Genomic DNA, 24,201 nt, shown 5'->3' on the forward strand with positions numbered 1-24,201 from the left:
GCAAAAATCCCAGATCCAGCAGTCGCCGTTGTTGAAGATGGTGGGGTCGTGGCTAAATGTGGCATCGTGGCCCCGCCCCCTGCTACGATTGGCTGAAATAGTCTAAGATTGATGGGGCGGAGCCTAATGGTGCACCACGCGTGGCCACACACCCCTCGACGGACCCCCTCCCGGAAAGCTGCCTTCAATAGTCGGCAAGTATGTCATAATTATGCATGCTATATTAAAAATCAGTAAGTTCTAACATCAAATCTCACCAATTATAAAGTATATTTTGCTCAGTCTAAAGGTATGATTGGTTAATACGTATTTTTAGTATATTATTTAAGTGACTGAACACTGTTATTAGTTATAGTTAGCTATTGAAGTTAATGTAGTTATGAAATCAAAATAAAATGTAAGTTACATAGATAGAATTAAAAGTATTAGATAAGGTGGGTAAGATAGTGCTGCCCACTATATAGATAGAGTTTAGAGAGATGTAGCCGTCTGGGGTGTGAGAGGGGTAAAGTACCAGAAAAACCCCTTGCTCCAGCGCAGAAAAATGGGAAGAAGGAGTTTGCTAGGGATAAATCAGTAGTAGGTCCATGTAGTAAAGCAAAAGGTATGCATAAAAGAAAAGATTTTATTGATGAAAATATTCTGCAAAATGTTTAGCTATAGATAAATACAGATGTATAAAAATGAGCAGTGTTTAGCATATGACAATATAGGTAGGTGCACATTAAATAAATAACGTAAGGAGTCTAGAGATGCTGGACAGATGTTGTAAAAAAATATATCAGAAGAACACATAAATGAGGTATCCTGTATACGTAATGTCCATGAGTTGGAATCACTTGTTCAAAAGTCCTTAATTAAAGCTGCAAAGTCTATAACAGTGGTCCTTAGATAGCGGCACTGAAAAAATGGTTTGCAAACCTTTTAACAATGCAGAAAGTTTCATGTAGAAAAGTGGGTCTTGGACTTACTTCTGTAATTATCCTAAAGTGTTATTTCTCCCAGCCAGATGTTGTATTAGGGAGAAGTAAACAATGTACGGAGGGGAGACATCAAACCTGTCGGGTTGTGCCTGTTCCCTTATATCAATAGACTTAGCAATGAGATGCATAATTCTAAAGCAAAAATAGGGAATATGAATTATGATGCTGGTAGGTAGAGGTCAATAATAAAATTAAAATAATAAAAATAGAAATAAATATAAAATATATAAAATTAAAAGCATTACACATAGGCATGCAGTTACCAAAAAAGGGAAAGAAATGTACTATATGGGGCACTCTGTGAATTGATTGGAAATTGATAATACCAATAATATTATTAAAACTCAAAATTATTAGGTGTTAATTAAAACGATTCCCAATTATTCCAAAATATTAGCTAATAGGGAAATATGAAAAGCATAGTATGTAAAGGAGTGCAATTACAAAGAAGAACCCATTAAAATGGTGGATATACCACCAAACCCCACTATGTGATGTAATATTTAATCCAATGTAATGTATGTATATGTCGTTAAATGTCTCTCCACTATACTTTATAATAAAGAAATACAAACAATCAACCACTTCTTGTATTCTTGACTAGATATATATTAACAATATCCTTTATTGCGTGAATTTATTATTATTTTTATTATTATCATTCTTTATTTATTAGGCGCCACAAGAGTTCCGCAGCGCCGTACACAGCACAAACAGTAGACTAAACAAGGTGACACATTACAAACGGTTAACAAAAAATTACAAAACTTCAGAGACTCCAGGCAGGCTAATGCAGTAAAGATGGAGCAGAAGAGCAGGTAAGCTTACCCGATGTTAGGATCGAAATGACATGCTCAATCTGTACTGCTGCCTCCGTTACCCGAGAATCCAGGGTGATTACCACTCATACGCAGAACCTGTCTACAGAGCTCACACTGATATGAGAGTTATTATTGGAATCCCAGAAAACCTCTATTGCAAAGGTTTAATTAAGATCTTGGAGCGGCAGTTGGTGATGCCACAAAGTACTGCAAGAAACCTTCTATTCAACCATACATCCTAATATAGGACGGAGTGGAAAATATCAGGTACTTATTTACCTAGGAACCAGGATCCTGGTGCTCAGTGCGGGAGGAGGATCCCGATTACAACACACTGGCGGTCCGTTGGTAATGGAGGCAGCAGTACAGATAGAGCATGTCATTTCGATCCTAACATCGGGTAAGCTTATGCTTTCTACTACAGATGACTTTATGCTTATATCTCTATGGTTTATACGCTCTTATGCTGCTCTAAGCTATATTCACCGTTCAAAACTTATAACATTATCTGGATTAGTTCGGGACATTGCTTATCCTCTATCGGTGATTGAAAGTACGTGACACCGGGACACCACGGACTCCTTGTGTTATCAATACACTTTTACTTAGTTTGTATCGGATTTGATCCTAAGAGGTTCCAATTGCAATAATAATATTATTATGAGTTTACATGCACAGGATTGATTTTATTTATATAATTTGGGGAAGTGTTGCATAGGTGCACCTAATGTATGTAATTCCCTTGATATATTATTGATGAAATATCTGCATATAATATGAGTATGTATTTTTAATTAACTTTTATGTTTATTAAAATTTTAATATCCACATTGCATTTGCTGTTATTTGGAGGACGAATTAACACTACTGCATTGCTGTTTGTTGTATTTAATTTCTGACGGGGATGCAGACCCTGTGCCGTAGATATTCACCCTCTTCCATATTTGCCCCAAGAGATTTAGTTTGTTGACTGCAAAATGGTAAAAGCAGCCGCTGTTAGCTTGATCCTGTCAAACTGCTATAATTCAGCAGTACATATGTACCTGTCTGCGGGGATTAATTAGCCCCCTTGTTTTCCGTGACTATTGACTCCCTAATCTTACCAGCTTAATACTAACTGGCTAATTAATAAATGATGTTGAACTGTCTAGTCTAACTGTATGAATAAAATATCCGTGGATGTATATCACATGGCAGGGCGACCGCCGACGCGCATTTCACTGCTCGCTTTATCAAGGTAAAAACTCAATAGTACACACTGACGTTTCTTATATAGTATGAGGACTCTCCCCTTTGCTGACATATTCTCCCCAACAATCAATCACATACTACCAAATGGGAGGCACCATCTTCTATGATTGATACTAGTTCAACCAATGATTGACCTCGATTCCTCATATATCCTCCCACCTTATTCCTGATTGGTCTAAGCTCAGAAATGGTACTTTATGCAAGCAAGCATATGAAGGAATATAAGTAATACTGATTCTGTTGGCCAGTAGTTACTGTTGCTACCTAATCAAGGGTAAATGAATATAATTCATATTTGACATTAATATTCAATGTAATATTCAATATCGGGCTTATAAATTACATTTGTTATAGAGTGATAGAATAAAAAACTAAGTAGTATAGAGGAAATAAGAATAAAATAATGCTCTATCCCTCAAAAATCTATGAATTCATCCCTCTATAGATATAGACATCCCCCTCTCCCATCTCTCCCCACTCCGCTCTGTACTCAATGCGGCTGCAAGACTCAGCTTTCTCTCATGCCGCTTCTCCTCTGCCTCCCCTCTCTGCCTTGCCTTACACTGGCTCCCCTACAGAATCCTTTTCAAACTCCTTACCACCAATTACAAAGCTCTCTCCCAGTCTACTGCCCCCTATATCTCTAAACCTCTCACCATTCACATTCCTGCTCGCTCCCTGCGCTCGGCCAATGATCGTCGCCTCTCCTCCACTCTTATCACCTCTTCCCTCTCCAGAATCCAAGACTTCTCCCGTGCCGCCCCCCCTCACTGGAATGACCTTCCACGCTCCATCCGTCTCTCTCCCAATCTGTGCTCCTTCAAATGGGCACTTGAAACTCAACTCACCTGTTTCTCAAAGCCTACCAACCATCCACTTAACCCCTCATCTCCTCCACTCATTCTCCCCTCTCTCCTCTCTCCCCCTCTTTACTCTCCCCCTTGCTTCACTGGCTCCCCTTTGTGCCTGATTTTGTTTACCCTCCCTTAGGATGTAAGCTTGTATGAGCAAGGCCCTCTTCCCTCCTGTCTCCATACCTGTTCTTCCGCTCCGTCTTTACTGCATTTGCGTGCCTGGAGTTTCTGAAGTATTGGTACTTTATGTTTATTGTTCTGTACTGTTTCAACCTGTATAGTCTACTGTTTGTACTGTGTACGGCGCAGCGGAAATCTTCTGACGCATAACAAATAAACGATAATAATAATAATAATAATAATAATAATAATAATAATAATAATTTTCATGTAAATTAGAATATTCTGATCTAATATAACTATTCAAACTCATTGTTATAGTTTTACCCCTAGAGAGCTGAATGTACAGTATTGTCTCTATATGTGATTAGTCTCCCAACTAATTCAACCATTTAAGTGTACATAAGTAACACAAAATTATGTGCAAAACAATGGTGAATGTACATAATGATGATTAATAAAGTGAGTATGCACAAACCACAAAGTGAATTAAAGGTGCACGAAAAAAATCCTAACATGCTAATAGTTGAGATGTGATATAATTATTACACAAATTTAATATAAGTGCTGAAATTACATCATGATAGTATAGTGCTTAATTGAAATGACAACATAATGATCTAGTGCTTATCTAATGTGGTGAAAAATAATGTAAGTGCTTAAAATACATAAGTGTGGTTAATATTAAATTCATATTAATGTAGGGAAAATAATATAAGTTCTTAAAATATAAGACAAGTGTGATTACAATATGAACTTCATATTAAATGAAAAGACAACCTAACAAATAATTAAATTAACATTACTAAATAAATAAGGAAAAATAGAAAATTAATTAATCTGAGATATATACACTATATGGACAGAAGTATTTGGCCACACCTGTTAATAATTGAATTGAGGTGTTTAAATCAAACCCGTTGCCAGAGGTGTACAAAATCAAGCACCTAGCCATGCAGTCTCCATTTGCAAATATTTGTTATACAAAAAGGGTCGTTCTGAAGAGCTCAGTGACTCCAAGCGTGGCACTGTGATAGGAAACCACCTTTGCAATAAGTCAATTCATGAAATATCATCCCTGCTGCTTATCAACTGTAAGTTATATTATTAGAAAGTGAAAGAGTTTAGAAACAACAGCAACTCAGCCACAAAGTGAAACACCACATAAAATCACAAAGCGGGGTCAACGACTGCTAAAGTACATGGTTTGTAAAAGTTGCCAATGCACTGCTGATTCCATAACTGAAGAGTTCCAAACTTCCACTGGCATTAATGTAAGCACAAAAAGTGTGCTGTGGGAGCTTAAAGGAATGGGTTTCTATTAGAGATGCTCACCCGAACTTAGCAGAACTGAGAGTCGGATCAGTACTTTCACGCGCCCTCGGCAGAGCCGTACTTAGACCTCATGAGCCCTAGGCAACATATTCGTTTTCTTCCCCCTCCCTGAAACAATCCATAGAACTATATTTGTTTAGCATAGCATACACTCCTATAGTTAGGTAGAAGGGTAAGCTATGTGCTGCTGCTCCTCCTGTATCATCATTCCAGCACTTTTTCATGTCAGTCTTCTGCTTGAATCCCATAGTGCAACAGTTAAACAAGTCAGACCTCCTCATAATAAAAATCCCACCAGATTCAGGATAGTTGGCAGACTATCCGGCTCTCTCCTACCTGTTCTTGTCACTTTCACCACTTGTGGCTGCTGTGTCTTCAGATCAGTTGCTGCTTGTCTGGATCCTGGAATGTTGAGGCCCTATTTGGAAAAAAAAAATGGGTACATGAAATGTAGTAACCTCCAACCAGCCCCAGTGTTAAATCAATATAGCACCCACATTTTATAAGTAGGCCTCCCTCCAAGCAAAACATTAAATTAATAGCGTACACATTTAATAAATAGACCTATTTCCCTCCAACCAGCTCCAACATTAAATGAATAGTATTACCATTTAAAAAGTAAACCTATTTCCCTCCCACAAACAGCCCCTCACACACACACACACACACACACACACAGGGCCAGACTGGCCATCGGGGCACTTCTGGCAAATGCCAGAAGGGCCGATGGCTAGTTGGGCCGATCCAGCGAGGCAGGATGCCCGACCGAGCAACGCAGCTCACTGTGCGCTGCTCAGTGGACAGTTTCAATGTGATATCCGGCCAGTAATCACATGGGACGGCACCTGTCACATGGTGCGCGTCCCATGTGATTACTACCCGCACATCACATTGAAACTGTCCGCCGAGCAGCGAGGTTACAAGGTAAGTGTGTCTCTCAGTGGGGCTGGCGCTATGTTGAAAATATCATAATTCCTCCCTGTTCCTTTCTCTAACCTGTGCCCTCCTCATTATCATAGCACTTCAAGTCTTTTGAAAGTTTCAACCCAGAAACTATTACCGACTGCCAAAAATATTGTAGTAATATTTTATGTATTGAGTTTCATACTGTATATTGAACATCTCTAATGGACTCTAGTTGTTATGTTCTTTCATAAGGGGTGTAACTGCCTATAGCACATCCAATGTGTGAGAGGGGGGGGGGTTATATATATAGTATATGTGTGGCGCCATGTATATATAGTATATGTGTGGGGCCATGTATATATAGTATATGTGTGGGGACATGTATATGTGTGGGGCCATGTATGTGTGTGGGGCCATGTATGTGTGTGGGGCCATGTATGTGTGTGGGGCCATGTATGTGTGTGGGGCCATGTGTATATAGTATATGTGTGGGGCCATGTGTATATAGTATATATGTGGGGCCATGTATATGTGTGGGGCCATGTATATGTGTGGGGCCATGTATATATAGTATGTGTGTGGGGCCATGTATATATTGTGTGTGTGTGTGTGTGTGTGTGTGTGTGTGTGTGTGTGTGTGGGGCCATGTATATAGTGTGTGTGTGTGTGTGTGTATGTGTGGCCATGTATATATTGTGTTTGTGTGTGTGTGTGTGGGGCCATGTATATATTGTGTGTGTGTGTGTGTGTGGGGCCATGTATATATTGTGCGTGTGTGGGGGGGGGGAGGGCCATGTATATATTGTGTGTGCGGGGCCATGTATATATTGTGTGTGGTGGTGTGTGTGCACAGTATTTTAATATAATATGTGAGGGATGGGAGGTGGGAGGTAGGCTATTTAATGGTGGAGAGTAGATGGGGCTAATTATTTAAGGTGAGGTGAAGCAACCTTTAATTTCATGCTGGGGTGGTTTATGGCTATCAGTTGAATATGGGGCTGATTTTGGGGAGGAGGGCTATTTATTAAATGTGAATATGAATTATATATTGCTGGGGATGGTTGTGGAAAATGGCTATATTTATTAAACTTTAATGCTATTTAATTTATTGCTGGGACTGTCTGCAGGGAGGGAAATGTGTTTTGAGTAAATGGGTATATTGTTAATTTAATGTTGGGGCTGGTTGAAGGGAAATAGGTCTACTTATTAAATGTGAATATTTGTATTGTGAGGACTGGAGGGAGGCCTAATTATAAAACGTGAGTGCTATTGTTTTAACTCCTGGGCTGGTTGGAGTTTTCTAAATCTCATGTACCCCATTTTTTCAGAATTGGGCATCCAATATTCCAGGATCAAGACAAGATAGAACTGAGCTAAAGAAACCAGCTGCTACAAGTGGTGAAAGTGACCAAGACAGGTAGGAGAGAGTAGGACAGTCTCCCAACTGTCCTGAATCTGGTGGGGCAGTCCTGAATTTGGGTGACTGTCTCACTTAGTCAGGATTTGGTATGACTGCAAGGACAGTTGGGAGGTATGTCCCGCTTCACAATGTACTGCTTGTGAAGGCAGAGCTGTGTGCTTCTAACAGTAGTGCGCACAGTATTGCCTATGTATTTGTCTAAAATGATAACCATGTTACATAATAGGGGACCTGCTGTCTTAAATACCCCGGGCCCCCTGAGCCTTAATCCAGCTCTGGTTAGGGGAAGGGAACTGATAGCTGCTCTCAGTTCCCGGACAAGACACAGCCTGCAGAGAAAGCCGTGGATCTCAAGATCTGGTAATCTCGTGAGATAAAGAGCTTCCCTGCTCACTCTACAGGAAGTTCCCACCCTTATGGATGTCAGCACCACCAGAAGCATCCCCAGTGGGATGGGGATGGCGTGATGTGGCTGGGAGGGTGTGATAAATGTAATGTTTTAATATAATGTATGTATCAATGCCCCGTGTTGGCCACACCCACAACACAATGTGGTCACGCCCTTTTCGGCACCGCCGCTGCGCGGCGGTACACAGTTTCTTTCATGCTGGTACTGAGTTGGGCCTGTATACTTGAAATGCCAGGGCTGATTTTTAGTCCCAGTCCGGCTCTGCGCACACATAATATAAATACACTGGCCCCTCACACACATACGTAATGTACATACACTGACACGTCACACACACATAATATACATACACTGGCCCCTCACACACACATACTGTACATACACTGGCCTGTCACACACACATAATATACATAAACTGGCCCCTCACACACACAAAATATACATGCACTGGCCCTCACACACAAACATAATGTACATACACTGGCCTCTCACACACACATAATATACATACACTGGCCCCTCACACACACATAATGTACATTCACTGGCCCCTCACACACACATAATGTACATACACTGGCCCCCCACACACACACATTATATACATACACAGGCCCCTAACACACACATAATGTACATACACTGGCCCCTCACACACACATAATATACATACACTGGCCCCTCACACTCAAATATTATATTAATATACTATCCCCCCAAACTTACCTTTTTCCATCCGTGCGTGCTGTGCAGTCTTCTTTCTCTTCAGACATGGGACGGCACCTTTCATGTGGTGCACGTCCCATGTGACACGGAGCAGGCCACACATAGGGAAGGGAGGAGACCAGCCACCTAGCTATAACACTAGCCCCTCTCCTGACTCGCTGCATCCCCCCCCTGCATGATTCACTGCACCCCCCTGGGCAACCCACTGCTAGCAGTGAGTTGGGGGAGAGTTTGTTACTTGCTGTCACAGCTGCGGGGTCCCCTGAGAACTGCTGGGCCCTAGGCAGGTGCCTAGGTTGCCTAGCGATAAATCTAGCCCTGGCCCTCGGAATTGAAAACGAGGCAAAATGTCATTGTTGCGTTGTCGGATGTCGTGAGTTTTGGATTCTATAAGTACCGCCCTCCACGACAATCCAGCACCATTTCACAGAGAGACACAGAAGGGGTGACGGAGTCTCTACTGCAGTTGGGCAGCGTCATAGCTAGAAAAGAAACATGAGGGGTAGCAGTGTTCTTCAAGGTCTCCAGTTTTACTGAGTTATAGCTCAGACAGAAACAGGAGAGCTCCATTGCTCCTTTGGTAATTGTCATTGCTGAAATAGAAATAATAGGGATGGCAGTCTTGTTCTAAATCTGCAGTCACATTGTACTGTGTTATATAGATAACACACAAACACAAGAGCTCCATTGCTCCATTGCTAATTGTCATTGCTGAAATAGAAATAATAGGGCTGGCAGTGTTTTTCAAAATCTGCAGTCACATTTTACTGTGTTATCAAAATGGATACACAGCAGTACACAGAAGACCAGGAGCACCAAGCAGTTGCTGGCACCAGTCATGATGATAATAATCCCTCTACGTCATCTGCTAAAGCTTATGTTAAAGTACATAGTGTTTTTAAGTCAGGGAAACAAAAATGTAAAAAAACAGCTTTTACCTTAGCAAAGAAAAATAAACCTGTAATCCAGGCAAAGTTATCTGTAGAAAAAAATAAAATTGCCAACATGCCATTCTACACATGCAGTGGCAAGGAAAGAATGAGGCCTTCACCTTTCACTATGAGTGCTAGTTCTGCAACTGTCAATGAGAGATCTTCTTGTAAGGTCAGTCATGACCAAGCAAGACCTTGTCATGCTGACTCCAAAAGTGGTATCCAAAAACTTTTACATGTAAAAGCCGAGCTGGAAGAAAACGGTAAGGCATTAGAGGAAAATGTATGTTTAGATTCAGAAATGACACAAATCCCTGAGGATAGTCTATCCACGAGTGCTATGTGTGAGCCTGACCTTTCTGATCGGTGGTAATCGTATTAATGGTAGAGATGCTCACTGACCCCCGTGAAGTGGTGTTGGCTTTGGATCTGGATTAGCTACGTGCTTTGTTTTTGGTTTTGACAAAACCACCCTCGTGTATTTTGGTTTTGGATCTGTATTTTTTAAGAAAAATTGCTAAAAGATGCTAAAATCACATAATGTTGCTCTTTTTTTTATCCTACATTATTATTAACCTCACTAACACTAATTTAAAGTCATTTACAGTAAATTTTGACCACCTCACAGGTCACAATATTATTTTTAGAGATGAGCGCACTCGGATTTTGTGAATCCGAGCCCACCCGAACCTTTCTGATCCGAGTCGGATCCGAGACAGATCCGGGTATTGGCGCCAAATGAAAACTTGAAACCGAGTCTCTGAGTCATAATCCCGCTGTCGGATCTCGCGATACTCGGATCCTATAAATTCCCCGCTAGTCGCCGCCATCTTCACTCGTGCATTGAACAGGGTAGAGGGAGAGTGTGTTAGGTGGTCCTCTGTCCTGGTAGATCTCGTGCTGTGCTGTTTAGTTCTGTGCTGTGCTGTTTAGTTTTGTGCTGTGCTGTGCAGTGCTGTGCTGTGTTCTGCAGTAGCAGTCCAGTGGTGCTGTGTGCTGTGCTCTGTCAATTTTGAGTTCAGTGGTGCTGCTGGGTCCTGTGCTGTGTCCTGTTCAGTCCAGTGGTGCTGTGTCCTGTGCTCTGTGCTTCTAAGGGCATAGTTATTTCCCCATTATTCCCAAGTGTTTTAAAAAATAAAAAAAAGTTATAAAAAAAAATACAAAAAAATAATTAAAAAAAATATTTATTACAACAAAATTTGCAAAAACAATCCTGCAGTATATGCCCATTGGTACTGCAATATTATATTACCAAGTTCACTGATTCAGCAGTATAAGTCCAGTGGTACTGATATTACAAAGTTCACTGATTCAGCAGTATAAGTCCAGTGGTACTGATATATTACAAAGTTCACTGATTCAGCAGTGTATAAGTCCAGTGGTACTGCTATTACAAAGTTCACTGATTCAGCAGTATAAGTCCAGTGGTACTGCTATTACAAAGTTCACTGATTCAGCAGTATAAGTCCAGTGGTACTGCTATTACAAAGTTCACTGATTCAGCAGTATAAGTCCAGTGGTACTGCTATTACAAAGTTCACTGATTCAGCAGTGTATAAGTCCAGTGGTACTGCTATTACAAAGTTCCCTGATTCAGCAGTATAAGTCCAGTGGTACTGCTATTACAAAGTTCACTGATTCAGCAGTGTATAAGTCCAGTGGTACTGCTATTACAAAGTTCACTGATTCAGCAGTATAAGTCCAGTGGTACTGCTATTACAAAGTTCACTGATTCAGCAGTGTATAAGTCCAGTGGTACTGCTATTACAAAGTTCACTCATTCAGCAGTATAAGTCCAGTGGTACTGCTACTACAAAGTTCACTGATTCAGCAGTATAAGTCCAGTGCTACTCTCCTGTGCCGCATATAATTTTTAAAGGCTTTGCCGAGTGTGTGTGGCTTAGGGGTACACTCTCTTGTGCTACATATAATGGAAAACCAAAATTTGGAGGATAAAGTAGGGAAAGATCAAGACCCACTTCCTCCTAATGCTGAAGCTGATGCCACTAGTCATGACATAGACGATAAAATGCCATCAACGTCGTCTGGCAAGCCCGATGCCCAATCTCCTAGTACAGGGCATGTAAAATCCAAAAAGCCCAAGTTCTCAAAAAATAGCAAAAAGAGAAACTTAAAATCATCTGAGGAGAAACGTAAAGTTGGCAATATGCCATTTACGACACGTAGTGGCAAGGAACGGCTTAGGCCCTGGCCCGTGTTCATGACTAGTGGTCCAGCTTCACCCAAGGATCTAAGCCCTCCTCCTCGCCCCCTTAAAAAAATTTAAGAGAGTTATGCTGTCAGCAACAACAACAAAACAGCAAAGAACTCTGCCTTCTAAACAGAAATGATTGGTTTGTTAAAGTGTGCATGTCCTATTTCAACAACATAAGGGTGGGTGGGAGGGCCCAAGGACAATTCCATCTTGCAACTATTTTTTTGGCATTATGTGACCATTCAACAGTCGTTTGCCATGTTCAAAAATTAAAAGAAAATAGCAACAAATTCAATAAATTAAATTAAAAGTTAAAGGCCCTGTAATTATTTAAAACAAGAGGTTTTGACGTGCTAGAATTAGTGTAGTGTTAAGATGTTATAAACATTACACTTGGAATTTGGAGGAGGTATTGTGGCCCCGGTATCAAATTGGGTACCGGGGCCACCCCACTACGCAGTCCAGATACTTGTTTGGTGGAATTCTGACCAGTTGAGGGTTTTATTATTATATTGTGGGGACCACTCTATACCACACTACCACTCTATACCACTCTATTTAATACTTTAATTCTATTTAATACTTTAATTCTATTACTAATTCCCATAAAGAGGAACTATCGCTTCTATTTGATACTTTAATTCTATTAGTAGTTACCATAAAGAGGGACAAATTAAACAAATTTTTACCAAAAGTATAATATGACTTACAAACACTACACTTGAAAGATGGTGCCTTTAAATGAAAAAGTCAGTCTTCATTGCACGACTATGTGAACAGGGACAGTTTATTGGTTTACAAAGTCAACCAATAACACTTCGACCCTGTCTGTCTTTAACATACTTGATGGGATCTCAATGATGAATGGTCTGTACCATGGTTGGAGGAGGTATTGTGGCCCCGGTACCAAATTGGGTACCGGGGCCACTCCACTATGCAGTCCAGATAGAGGTGTATCAGATATTAAACAACGTTGACTGTTGCTGCAAAATTATTAAATAATATTGTGGGGAACACTACACTACGCAGTCCATTAACTTTTTGGGTGGAATTCAGACCCGTGTAGGGTTTTTTAATATTGTGGCCCCGGTAAAAAATTGTGTACCGGGGCCACCCCACTACGCAGTCCAGAACCTTTTTTTTGGGAATTCAGACCCGTGGAGGGTTTTTTAATTATATTGTGGTGACCACTCCTCTACACAGTCCAGATACATTTATTGGTGCGAATCATACAAGTTCAGGGTTTTTAATTTATATTGTGGTGACCCACTCCTCTACGCAGTCCAGGTACATTATTGGTGCGAATCATACAAGTTCAGGGTTTTTAATTTATATTGTGGTGACCCACTCCTCTACGCAGTCCAGGTACATTATTGGTGCGAATCATACAAGTTCAGGGTTTTTAATTTATATTGTGGTGACCCACTCCTCTACGCAGTCCAGGTACATTATTCGGTGCGATTCATACCAGTTGATGGTTTTCTTATTATATATATTGTGGTGACCCACTCCTCTACGCAGTCCAGGTACATTATTGGTGCGAATCATACAAATTCAGGGTTTTTAATTTATATTGTGGTGACCCACTCCTCTACGCAGTCCAGGTACATTATTGGTGCGAATCATACAAGTTCAGGGTTTTTAATTTATAATATGGTGACCACTCCTCTACGAAGTCCAGGTACATTTTTTGGTGCGATTAAGACCAGTTGATGGTTTTCTTATTATATTGTGGGGACCACTCCACTACGCAGTCCAGAAAGATACCTCGTTGCAATGTTTTGGACTAATAACTATATTGTGAGGTGTTCAGAATACACGGTAAATTAGTGGAAATGCTTGTTATTGAATGTTATTGAGGTTAATAATAGCGTAGGAGTGAAAATAAGCCCCAAAACTTGATTTTTATACTTTTTATGCTTTTTTCAAAAAAAAATCCGAATCCAAAACCTTAAATCCGAACCAAAACCTTTCGGCAGGTGTTTTTTTCGAAACAAATCCAAACCCAAAACATCGCGGAAATCCGAATCCAAAACACAAAACACGAGACACCAAAAGTCGCCGGTGCACATCTCTAATTATTTTCATACACTTTCAAACAAAGATTGCAACCGTTTTTGCCAGTGTCAAAAAAAAAGGCCATTGTCATGCCTGGGCATAAGACCAAAATCCACTTTGTATGTGTGGAATTATTTTTACACAAATCCTGACAACAGTTGTCTAGCAATTTTTAGCATTTGTAAAGCCACACTCAGTAGAGGTAGGGACCTTAACCATCTAGGATCCTCATTCATGTTACGGCATTTGAAGAGAGTTCATGGAAAGCTGTTGGGAAAATCAGAAACTTATGTTAAAAAAAAACAACAACCAGTCCAGCATCATCCCTTCTCTTATCTAGATCCCAGCACCTGCAATCTACACCCCCAACAGCCCTAACACCTTCATCATCAATATCCTCACAAGTGATGGGAGTTAGTCCTGCATCCAAATTGCTAAGGCTAGATGACTCCTCCACTAACCGTGATTCCTCTGAAGAATTATTGAGCGTGATTCCCGCTGCTGCTGCTGCTGGGGGTCGATCTTCAACCCAGAAGAATACTACTAGTAGTTTACAACAATTGACTGTTAAACAATCCTTTGCTAGAAGAAGAAAGTAAAAAAAGCTTTAACCCAGTCATAAAGCGGATCTCAGACGCCATGGGGACTATGCAAGTATTAGATCTGCATCCAATATCCACTATTAATGCAGCTGGTTTTATACAGTTACTTGAGGTCTTCTGTCCCTATTACCAAATTTCATCACGTCACCATTTTGCTAGAAAAGCTATTCCTCACCTCTACCAGAAAATTTGTAAAAATTTAATTATTGGGCTACAAAATGCATTTCTACGCACTGTACACTTAACCACAGATATGGGGGCAAGCAGAACTGGGCAAACTAAAGATTATATGACTGTGACAGCCCACTGGGTTGGTGATTCGCCTTCACCAGCAGGAACAGCAGCAGCATGTACCCAAGAACGTCACATTTTTCATAGGCAGGCTACACTGTGTATCACTGGCTTCACTAAGAGGCATACAGCTGACAATCTGTTACAGAAACTATGGGATGTCATTGCAACATGGTTTATCCCGCTTGGACTCTCCTCAGGATATGTCATTTCTGATAACGCCACCAATATTGTGAGAGCATTACATCTGGGTGAATTCCATCACACTCCCTGTTTTGCTCACACAATAAACTTGGTGGTGCAGAGCTTTTTAAAAATTACAGGGACATGCAGGAGATGCTGTCTGTGGCCCTTAAAATATCTGGACATTTCCAGAACAGCATGTAGGAGATTGCATCAGCTACAAGAGCAATTTAATTTGTCCTGCCACCAACTGAAGCAAGAGGTGGTAACAAGGTGGAATTCAACCCCGTATATGCTTCTGAGGATGGAGGAACAGCGAAGAGCCATCCACGCTTACTCCACAAGCCATGACATTGGGAAAGTAGGGGCGATTTATTTTACTCAAGGTGCTGAAACCATTCGAAGTAGTCACCTGTGAAGTGAGTTCAGACACTGCTAGCTTGAGCCAAGTGATTCCCTTATTTAGACATTTGGAAAAGCAGCTTGAGAACCTGAAGGAGGAGATTAAACAAAGCAAATATGCTAAGTATGTCGGACATGTAGATCAAGTACTTTATTTGCTTCGCCAGGATCCAAGAGTCATCAAAATCTTGAAATCGGATCACTACATTTTGGCGACTGTGCTTGATCCTAGGTTTAAGAGCTATGTCTTCCCTTTGTTTTCAACTGACCCAGATCTGAAGAGATGCAAGGAGCTCCTGGTGAGCAAGATGACAGCTCAAGTGTTATGTGACAGGACGTCGTCTCCTTATTCAGTTTCTCAGCCAACTGCTGATAGGAAAAAAAAAATTTTTCCAAGAGACCCAGTGATGATGCAGATGACTCAGCACAACATTTTGACATCTGGGGGTAAATGTATTATGCTCCGGTTATTTCATCTAGCGGGAGATCGGCGACTTTGCATGTAAAATTTAAAGCAGCGCTGGCTTGTAAAGGCAAGTTTATATTAGCTGTAGAATTACCACAGTTATCCAATGAACAGGTGGAGCAATCAAATGAACCATAACTGATTTCATGAGCCATTCTCAGTTTCACTGTACCGGCCGTGTGCTCATGTGACGGTGCTCTCCTCGTCTTCATCTTCCAAAGCTTAGTCTGCATTGGCTGGTGACACAACCATTTGTATTCTCAGGTCTCTAAGCTGTTCTTCAAACTGGACATATTTGTCATCCTGCCTCAGGTTCTCCTCTGTATTATTCTTCTGAAGCGCAGTGTATCTCTAGTGTACAAGCTCTCTTAAATCGGGGATCTCATCCTGTGGGTCAAGTTTTAACTTAAGTATGGTCTCTTCAACCGCCTCTATATATTGGTTTAAATCTCTGTTCAATGCACTGTATTCCAACACGACAGATTCCATACTGCCCACATGCTCCGTATCACAGTCTGTCTGAAGCAGGTCTAATGCCACTCCAGCTGAATATCCATTCCTGTGTCTACATAAGTTAAGTTTGTCAGTTCTTTAGAAATGAGAGGGAGGTATCCAAAGAGGAGAAGGAGATTAAATATACAGCATGAGCAGACATGGTTTAATAATGTAGCGTTCATTGTCAGCACTGTTAGGCTTAAGGCAGCTAAGCTATTGGTAGCTTGTTTTGTGAGGGCCCAAACAAACCAAGCACTTCAGTAACAAAAGTGGCACTGCTTGGTTTGCTAAACTGTACATGTCCTTTTCAATATCTTACATAAGGGCGGGTGGGAGGTCCCAAGGACAATTCCATCTTGCACTACTTTTCTTTTCAGCCACTGCTGTGTAGCAATGTTTCCTAGATGTGCTATGAGCTGCCGTGTGTTTGTGTCGTTGCTCTTTCGCTTAGCATCCAGCCAGCTCGCTGCAGTCTTTGTCCGAGAGTGGATGAAAATAATATTGTGACCTGTGAGGTGGTCAAAAATGACTGGAAATTAGTGTTTTTGAGGTGAATTATAATGTAGGAACAATAAAAGAGCAAAATTATGTGATTTTATCTTATTTTTTATCTAATTTTTTTAGAAAATACCGATCCAAAACCAAAACTCGCAAGGGTGGTTTTGCCAAAACCATAGCCAAAACCAAAACACAAAGTTAATCCAGATCCAAAACCAAAGCCAACACCAAAACATGGTGGCCTGTGAACATTTCTAGTTTTTATGGCCGAGCAGCCTTACATCACCAAGACCAATGCCAAGCGCCAGATGGAATGGTGTAAAGCACACCGACATTGGACTGTGGAGCAGTGGAAACGTGTTCTGTGGAGTAACAAATCACACAAATATGTATTGGCAGTCAGATGGGCGAGTCTGGGTTTGGCGGATGCTGAGAGAACATTACCTGCCTGACTGCATTATGAAAAGTGTGAAGTTTGGTGGAGGAATAATGGTATGGTGCTGTTTTTCAGGGTTTGGGCTAAGCCCCTTATCCCCAGTGAAAGGCAATCTTAGTGTTTCAGCATACCAAGTCATTTTGTACAATGCTATGCTTCCAAGTTTTTGGCAACAGTTTGGGGAAGGCTCTTTACTATTCTAACATGACTGTGCCCCGGTGCACAAAGCAAGCACTACAAAAACATGGTCTGATGAGTTTGGTGTGGAAGAACTTGATAGGCCCACACAGAACCCTGACCTCAACTTTATCGAACACCTTTGGGATGAACTGGAACGGAGAATCCAGTTCACAAAAATTAGAAATTCGGAAAGACCGAATGTCTCTGGGGTAGGGAGCCTTGCAGCCAATTTGTTGATTTACATCTTAGACAATTTGTGACCAACCTATCATTGTATACCAGGGACACTTTAGGTGTGCTTTCTAAAATAAATAACATAATCGTCAACAAAGATGCCAAACTGGCATTGTACAACGGGGAGTCCCTGTACAGAAATATCTAACATGGGAACCAGGAATCATCCAACAAATTTATATTAACAAATTTGGAATTCATTCTCACTAAGAGCTACTTTACCTTTAATGAAAAACTCTATTTGCTGATCTGTGGGACTGCAATAGGCACAGCCTGTGCACCCATGTATACCAACCTATTTTTAGGATGGTGGGAGAAGGAGTTAGATTTTAGTGAACTCCAAGACATGTATACCAACCATATAGTTTTATGACTGAGATACATTGATGACATTTTGGTATTATGAGAAGGTGATGAGACCCTTTTTTATGAATTTACTGAGAAATTGAATACAAATTATCTGAATTTAAAATTGACCTTGGAAATTCAGACTGATGAGATCAATTTTTTGGATCTCTCAATTCAGATTGACATGGAAGGCAGACTTAAGACTAATATAATTAGGAAACAAATGGCCACTAGTAGCCTTCTAAACTATATGAGTGCGCATTTTGCATCTGTGATTAAGGGAGTCCCTGAAGGGGAACTCCTAAGAACTAAATGTAATTGTTCACACAATAATAACTTTCACAAGAGATCAGTCGGATTGCAGAGTAGATTGAAGCGAAGAGGCTATAGCATGAAATCCATCCATAGGGCAGTCTCTTCAGTTAGTAAAAGAACAAGGGGGTCATAGATTTTCCCACCTCCCAAAACATCCGATTATAATGACAAAGTGAGGATGATTGATACATTTTGCTCTAAATGGAGAGAAAGGACTAACATTTTCCAGAGGCACTGGCCCATCCTTTTAATGGATAACAATTTAAAATAGAACTGGATCCTAAGGTATCTATAACTTGGTGCAGGGTTCGCAATTTAAGAAATAGACTGGTTCACAGTCACTTTATTACCCATCCAAAAATACAAAAAACCACCTCTGGTCTCCACAAGTGTGGTAGATGCAAGGCCTGCCAATATACAATTCGTGAGGACCAATATTTGGACAGATATTCTTAGATCTGGAAAATTATTGATTTTGTTCATTGTAATTCAGCAGTTGTCATCTACTGCTTGACGTGTCCCTGTAGTCTCAAGTATATCAGCATGACCAAAAAAATCATTCAAGAGAAGACTTCTTAAACATGTGGGGAAAATAAGAAATGTTAAGGGATAAAGTGAATTTCAAACCACTGACCACTGTGGCACGACATTTTCTGAATCTCAATAGGTAATGAGGTAATCTCAATACCCTGCGGGTCTTTATAATGGAAAAAGTTACCCCAGGGAGGTGAGGGGTGACCATCAGCAAGAACCTCTGAAAAGGGGGTTAAAAATGATTTTGTTAATGGACAGCCTGATTCCCAATGGCCTAAATGATCAGAATAACTTTACAATTTCTATTTAATATTAATATACAGGATAATTGGAATTTTACTTAATCAATTTTGGAAATCTATATTACATATTTTCTTTGAGGGTATAGTATAGATTAATTATATATATATATATATATATATATATATATATATATATATATATATATATATATATACACATACATACACATAAGTGGGCGCCAAATCAAGTCCCAATATGGTTTATATATTGTACCCAAAACACTTCTCATGCACAAGCGGCAGCTGTGCTGTAGTCACCCACATGGTAGGTTAGGCAACGATAATCTAGGAGAGAAAGGAAAGCAAAGCGCCTTATATAACCATTTAAACTCACTGTCTTAGTTTTACTCCTATGGAGCTAAATGTACAGTATTGTGTCCATATGCGATCAATCTTCCAACTAATTCAACCATTTAAGTGTATAATAATAAGTTACACAAAATTAGGTGCAAAACAATAGTGAATATATGTAATGATAATTAGTAAAGTGAGTATGTATGAAATAAACCGTGAAAGGATAACAAAATTAGAGGTGCATTAAAAAATCCTAACATACTAATAACTGAGGTCTGATATAGTTATTACACAAATTTAATATAAGTGCTGAAATGACAACATGATGATATAGTGCTAAATTGAAATGACAAGATATTATTATTATTATTATTATTATTATCTTTTATTTGTTAGGCTCCACAAGATTTTCGCGGTGCCGTACACCATACAAACAGTACACTATACAGGATGAAACAGCACAAAACAATAAACAAAAATACCAGTACTTCAGAAACTCCAGGCAGGTTAAAGCAATAAACATGGAGCAGAAGAATGGGTAAGGAGACCGGATGGAAGAGGGCCCTGCTCATTTGAGCTTACATCCTAAGGGAGGGAAAACAGAAAGACACAAGGGGAGCCAGATGAGGCAAATAATAGATAATGACCTAGTGCTATTTTAATGTGGTGAAAAATAATGTACCGTATTTCCCCATGTATAGGACGCTCCACTGTATAAGACGCACCTATATAAATCATGTGAAAAAATTGAGGATAAACATTATCCTCAATTTTTTCACAGAGTATTTGTGCAGCTTATACAGAGGAGAGACAACGCTATAGTGAATTCTGACTTACCCTGTCAGATGATTCCTCTGTCTGGTAAAGTCTTCTGTCTTCTCTCTCTCTGATCCTGATGCTGGAAACCCGATTAAGGTCCTCTCTGCGATGTCCGAATGTCCTTTCAGGACCTTGACAATCCTTTCAGGACCTCGAGGTCCTGAAAGGACATCCGGACATCGCAGAGAGGACCTTAATCGGGTTTCCAGCATCAGGATCAGACAGATAGAAGACTGTACCGGACAGAGGAGTCATCTGACAGGGTAAGTGCTACTACCCCTGTATAAGACGCACCCAGTTATTAGACCCAACATTTTGGGGAAAAAGGTGCGTCTTATACATGGGGAAATACGGTAAGTGCTTAAAATACATAATAAGTGTGATATATATTGATATATATAAATATCACACTTATAGTGTAGTATTTCTGGAACTGTAGCCAAAAAATTAAAGGTGGCATGATATATGCGTACCAGATATATTTTTAATTCGGTGTATCAAAGTTGTGATCCTCACAATCTGCACCCGGATGCTATCCAAGACTCCACACAGTATATAAGAAACATATGGAAAACAACATTAGTGTGATATTGCTTCAGGATAATTCCCAGCCCCAAAACATCCAGAGGATGTGTTTATGTATACCAGATAGAAGACAAATATAGCTTATATATATATATATATATATATATATATATATATATATATATATATATATATATATATATATATATATATATATATATATATTCATTCTAGGAGAAAAAGGAAAGCAAAGCGCCTAATAGTGTAGTATTTCTGGAACTGTAGCCAAAAAAATTACAGGTGGTATGATACATGCATTATATCGTTCTGGGCTATTCTGACTTTCATTGTGGATCTCATTCTGCATGATTGCATGGAAACATTACAGCATGCATAGCTCCTAAAGAAACCCAGGTGAGCCCTACTTTACTGTTTGCGCATTTTATATGTGTTTTATTATTAAACTGGATGTATGAAAATAGCCTCTTATCTTGCTTTATTGGGTAAAAAGGAATATCAAGAGGTCTGAGTTCCAAGAACTACCACAGATACCCATATATCATATCATAAAATACCCTAATATCAATCATAGAAGATGGTGCCTCCCATTTGGTGGTATGTGATTGATTGTTGGGGAGAATATGTCAGCAAAGGGGAGAGTCCTCATACTAAATAAGAAACGTCAGTGTGTACCATCAGGTTTTTACCTTGATAAAGCAAGCAGCGAAATGTGCGTTGGCATTCGCCTTGCCATGTGATATACAACCGCGGATATTTTAAGCATACAGTTAGACTAGACAGTTCAGCATCATTTGTTAATTAGCTAGTTAGTATTAAGCTGGTCACATTAGGGAGTCAATAGTCATGGGGGCTAATTAATCCCTGCAGACAGGTACATATGTACTGCTCAATTATAGCAGTTTGACAGGATCAAGCTAACAGCGGCTGCTATTACCATTTTGCAGTGTCTTTTGGGCTCTAATATGTGTTGGTTTTAATTTCATATTAGCAGTGGTGTTTGAGAGTTGAGATAGTGCTGAAGCTAGATAATTGGAGAATTTTGTCACCTGTAGAACTAAGCGAGTGGGCCATGCCCATAGTTCCAGTATTGAAGAAAGGTAAAGTAGGAAACATTTGCAAATGCAGAGAATTTAAAACAACAGTTAATCTAGCGCTGCACACAGTACAATATCCATTACCAAAGACTGAGGAAATCTTTGCAGCTCTGTAGGGAGGAAATCACTTTACAAAAATAGATGTGGCACAAGTGTATATACAAATCGAAGTTGAATATGCATCAAGAAATACTTGACGATCAACACGCACTAAGGTTTATTTCAAAACAACTGTCTTGTCTTTGGAAGAGGTTAGCGAGAGTAATTTGGCAAAGAGCCATGGATGAAGTTTTACAAGAAATACCCAGTACTCAATGCTACCTCAATGATATTATCCTTGCAGGAAAAGATGATGATGATCGTTTAAACAATCTTAAAAGCGTACTCAAAAAAGATGACATAAATATGAAATATAAATTCATTAAGGAAAACATCTTATGGTGTTAATGAACATAAACAGTCTACACACGTCTGAAGACAAAGCTAAAGCAGGGCTGCAAGCACCATGATCACTCTCCAGGGCCTAGTTGAGATCTTATCTAGGTCTAGTGAATTATTATCACACATTTCTGCCTCAAATATCAACAATGTTACACCCTTAGAATGGAGCATTATGGAGATTTGAATAGGCATTTCAAGAGACAAAGAAGTTGATCACATCAGACAAGGTCCTCATGCAATTTAACCGGTCACTACCTGTCAAATTGGCATGTGATGGCTCACCTTGTGGCATAGGGGAAGTTTTATCACATACTCTACCGGATGGCGATGAGCAACTAATCACATTTGCAATGAGATCTTTGACTGTGCTGAAAGTAATTCCACACAAATTGTTACTGTGAAGCTCTCTTTAAGTCTTTTATAGGGAGTAAAGAAGTTCCACCAGTATCTTTATGGACAGAAGTTCATATTGGTTACAGACACCAACCTCTTGTGTCTATATTCAATCCTCAGAAGGAAGTTTCCAACAATGACATTTGCCAGATTACAAAAAAAGGTCATTATTCTTGGCAGCTCACACTTATGATATTGAATTTAAAGGAACAAAAATTCATGTAAATCCCCTTTACAACAAGCTGATGACTCTGTATTCTATATCTCTCATTTTGGTGTAATTGCTTCCCATAACTAATACTGTTATCAAGCAAGAAACCAGAAATGATCTTGTCTATGGTATTACAGTTACATTGTATCCAGGAGTCTCAGTAAGGAGAGGCCAACTGCCTGTATGTGAGGCAATGTGTGAGTACAGAGACGTAGTGCACACCAAGCTTTGTACAGGAACTGCATGAATGAAAATGAAGCTCTTATCTAGAAGTTATGTATCTGGAATCAATGGTCAGATTGAACCATTAACTAAAAATTGTGAAGGATGTCATAAGAATCAAATGCACATCCACCAGCTCAATTATACCACTGGGAATAGCCCTCCTCTATCATGGCAAAGAATTCATATTGATTTCACAGGTTCATTCATGGATCACATGTTTCTGATTGCAGTGAATACACATACTAAGTGGCCTGAAGACCACAAAACGCCATCTGATAAAAAACTATTGCGGTTTGAGAAATATAGTCTCTAGAAATAGGTTACCTGAACAAATCTGTACTTATAATGGATATCAGTTAATTTCAAAGTAATTCCAGAGATTCCAGAAAAGTAATTGCATAAAGCACTTCATTTCAGCACCGTACCACCCAGTCACAAATGTATTAGCTGAAAAAGATGGCCATGAGTCATGAGCAAACACAAAATCAGTTCTTATTTGATTATCAAAATTCTTAACATGCTGCTACAGGCCAAACTCTACCATTGATGTTCTTCAGCAGGAACATGAAATATTTTTGGTACTTATTGAAACCAGGTGTATGTAAAGAAGTCCATAACAAACAATTCAAAATATATATATCAAAACCCGACTAGAAATTTTGTTGTTGGTCAAAAAATGTAATCAAAAGATTATAAAGAGGACAAATGGCAATCAGGGAAAATCATTAATCTATACTGGTGATGTTGGAGAAGGCACATGGAGTCGTCATGTAGTTCAAAGCCTTTATGCACAAGAGGGAGGTTGCAAGCTCCAACATTGAACCAATTCAAAAGAGCAAATGTTATTGAATCAATTCAAGAG

This window comes from Mixophyes fleayi, chromosome 1, assembly GCF_038048845.1.
Source record: "Mixophyes fleayi isolate aMixFle1 chromosome 1, aMixFle1.hap1, whole genome shotgun sequence".
Taxonomy (NCBI): Eukaryota; Metazoa; Chordata; class Amphibia; order Anura; family Limnodynastidae; genus Mixophyes; species Mixophyes fleayi.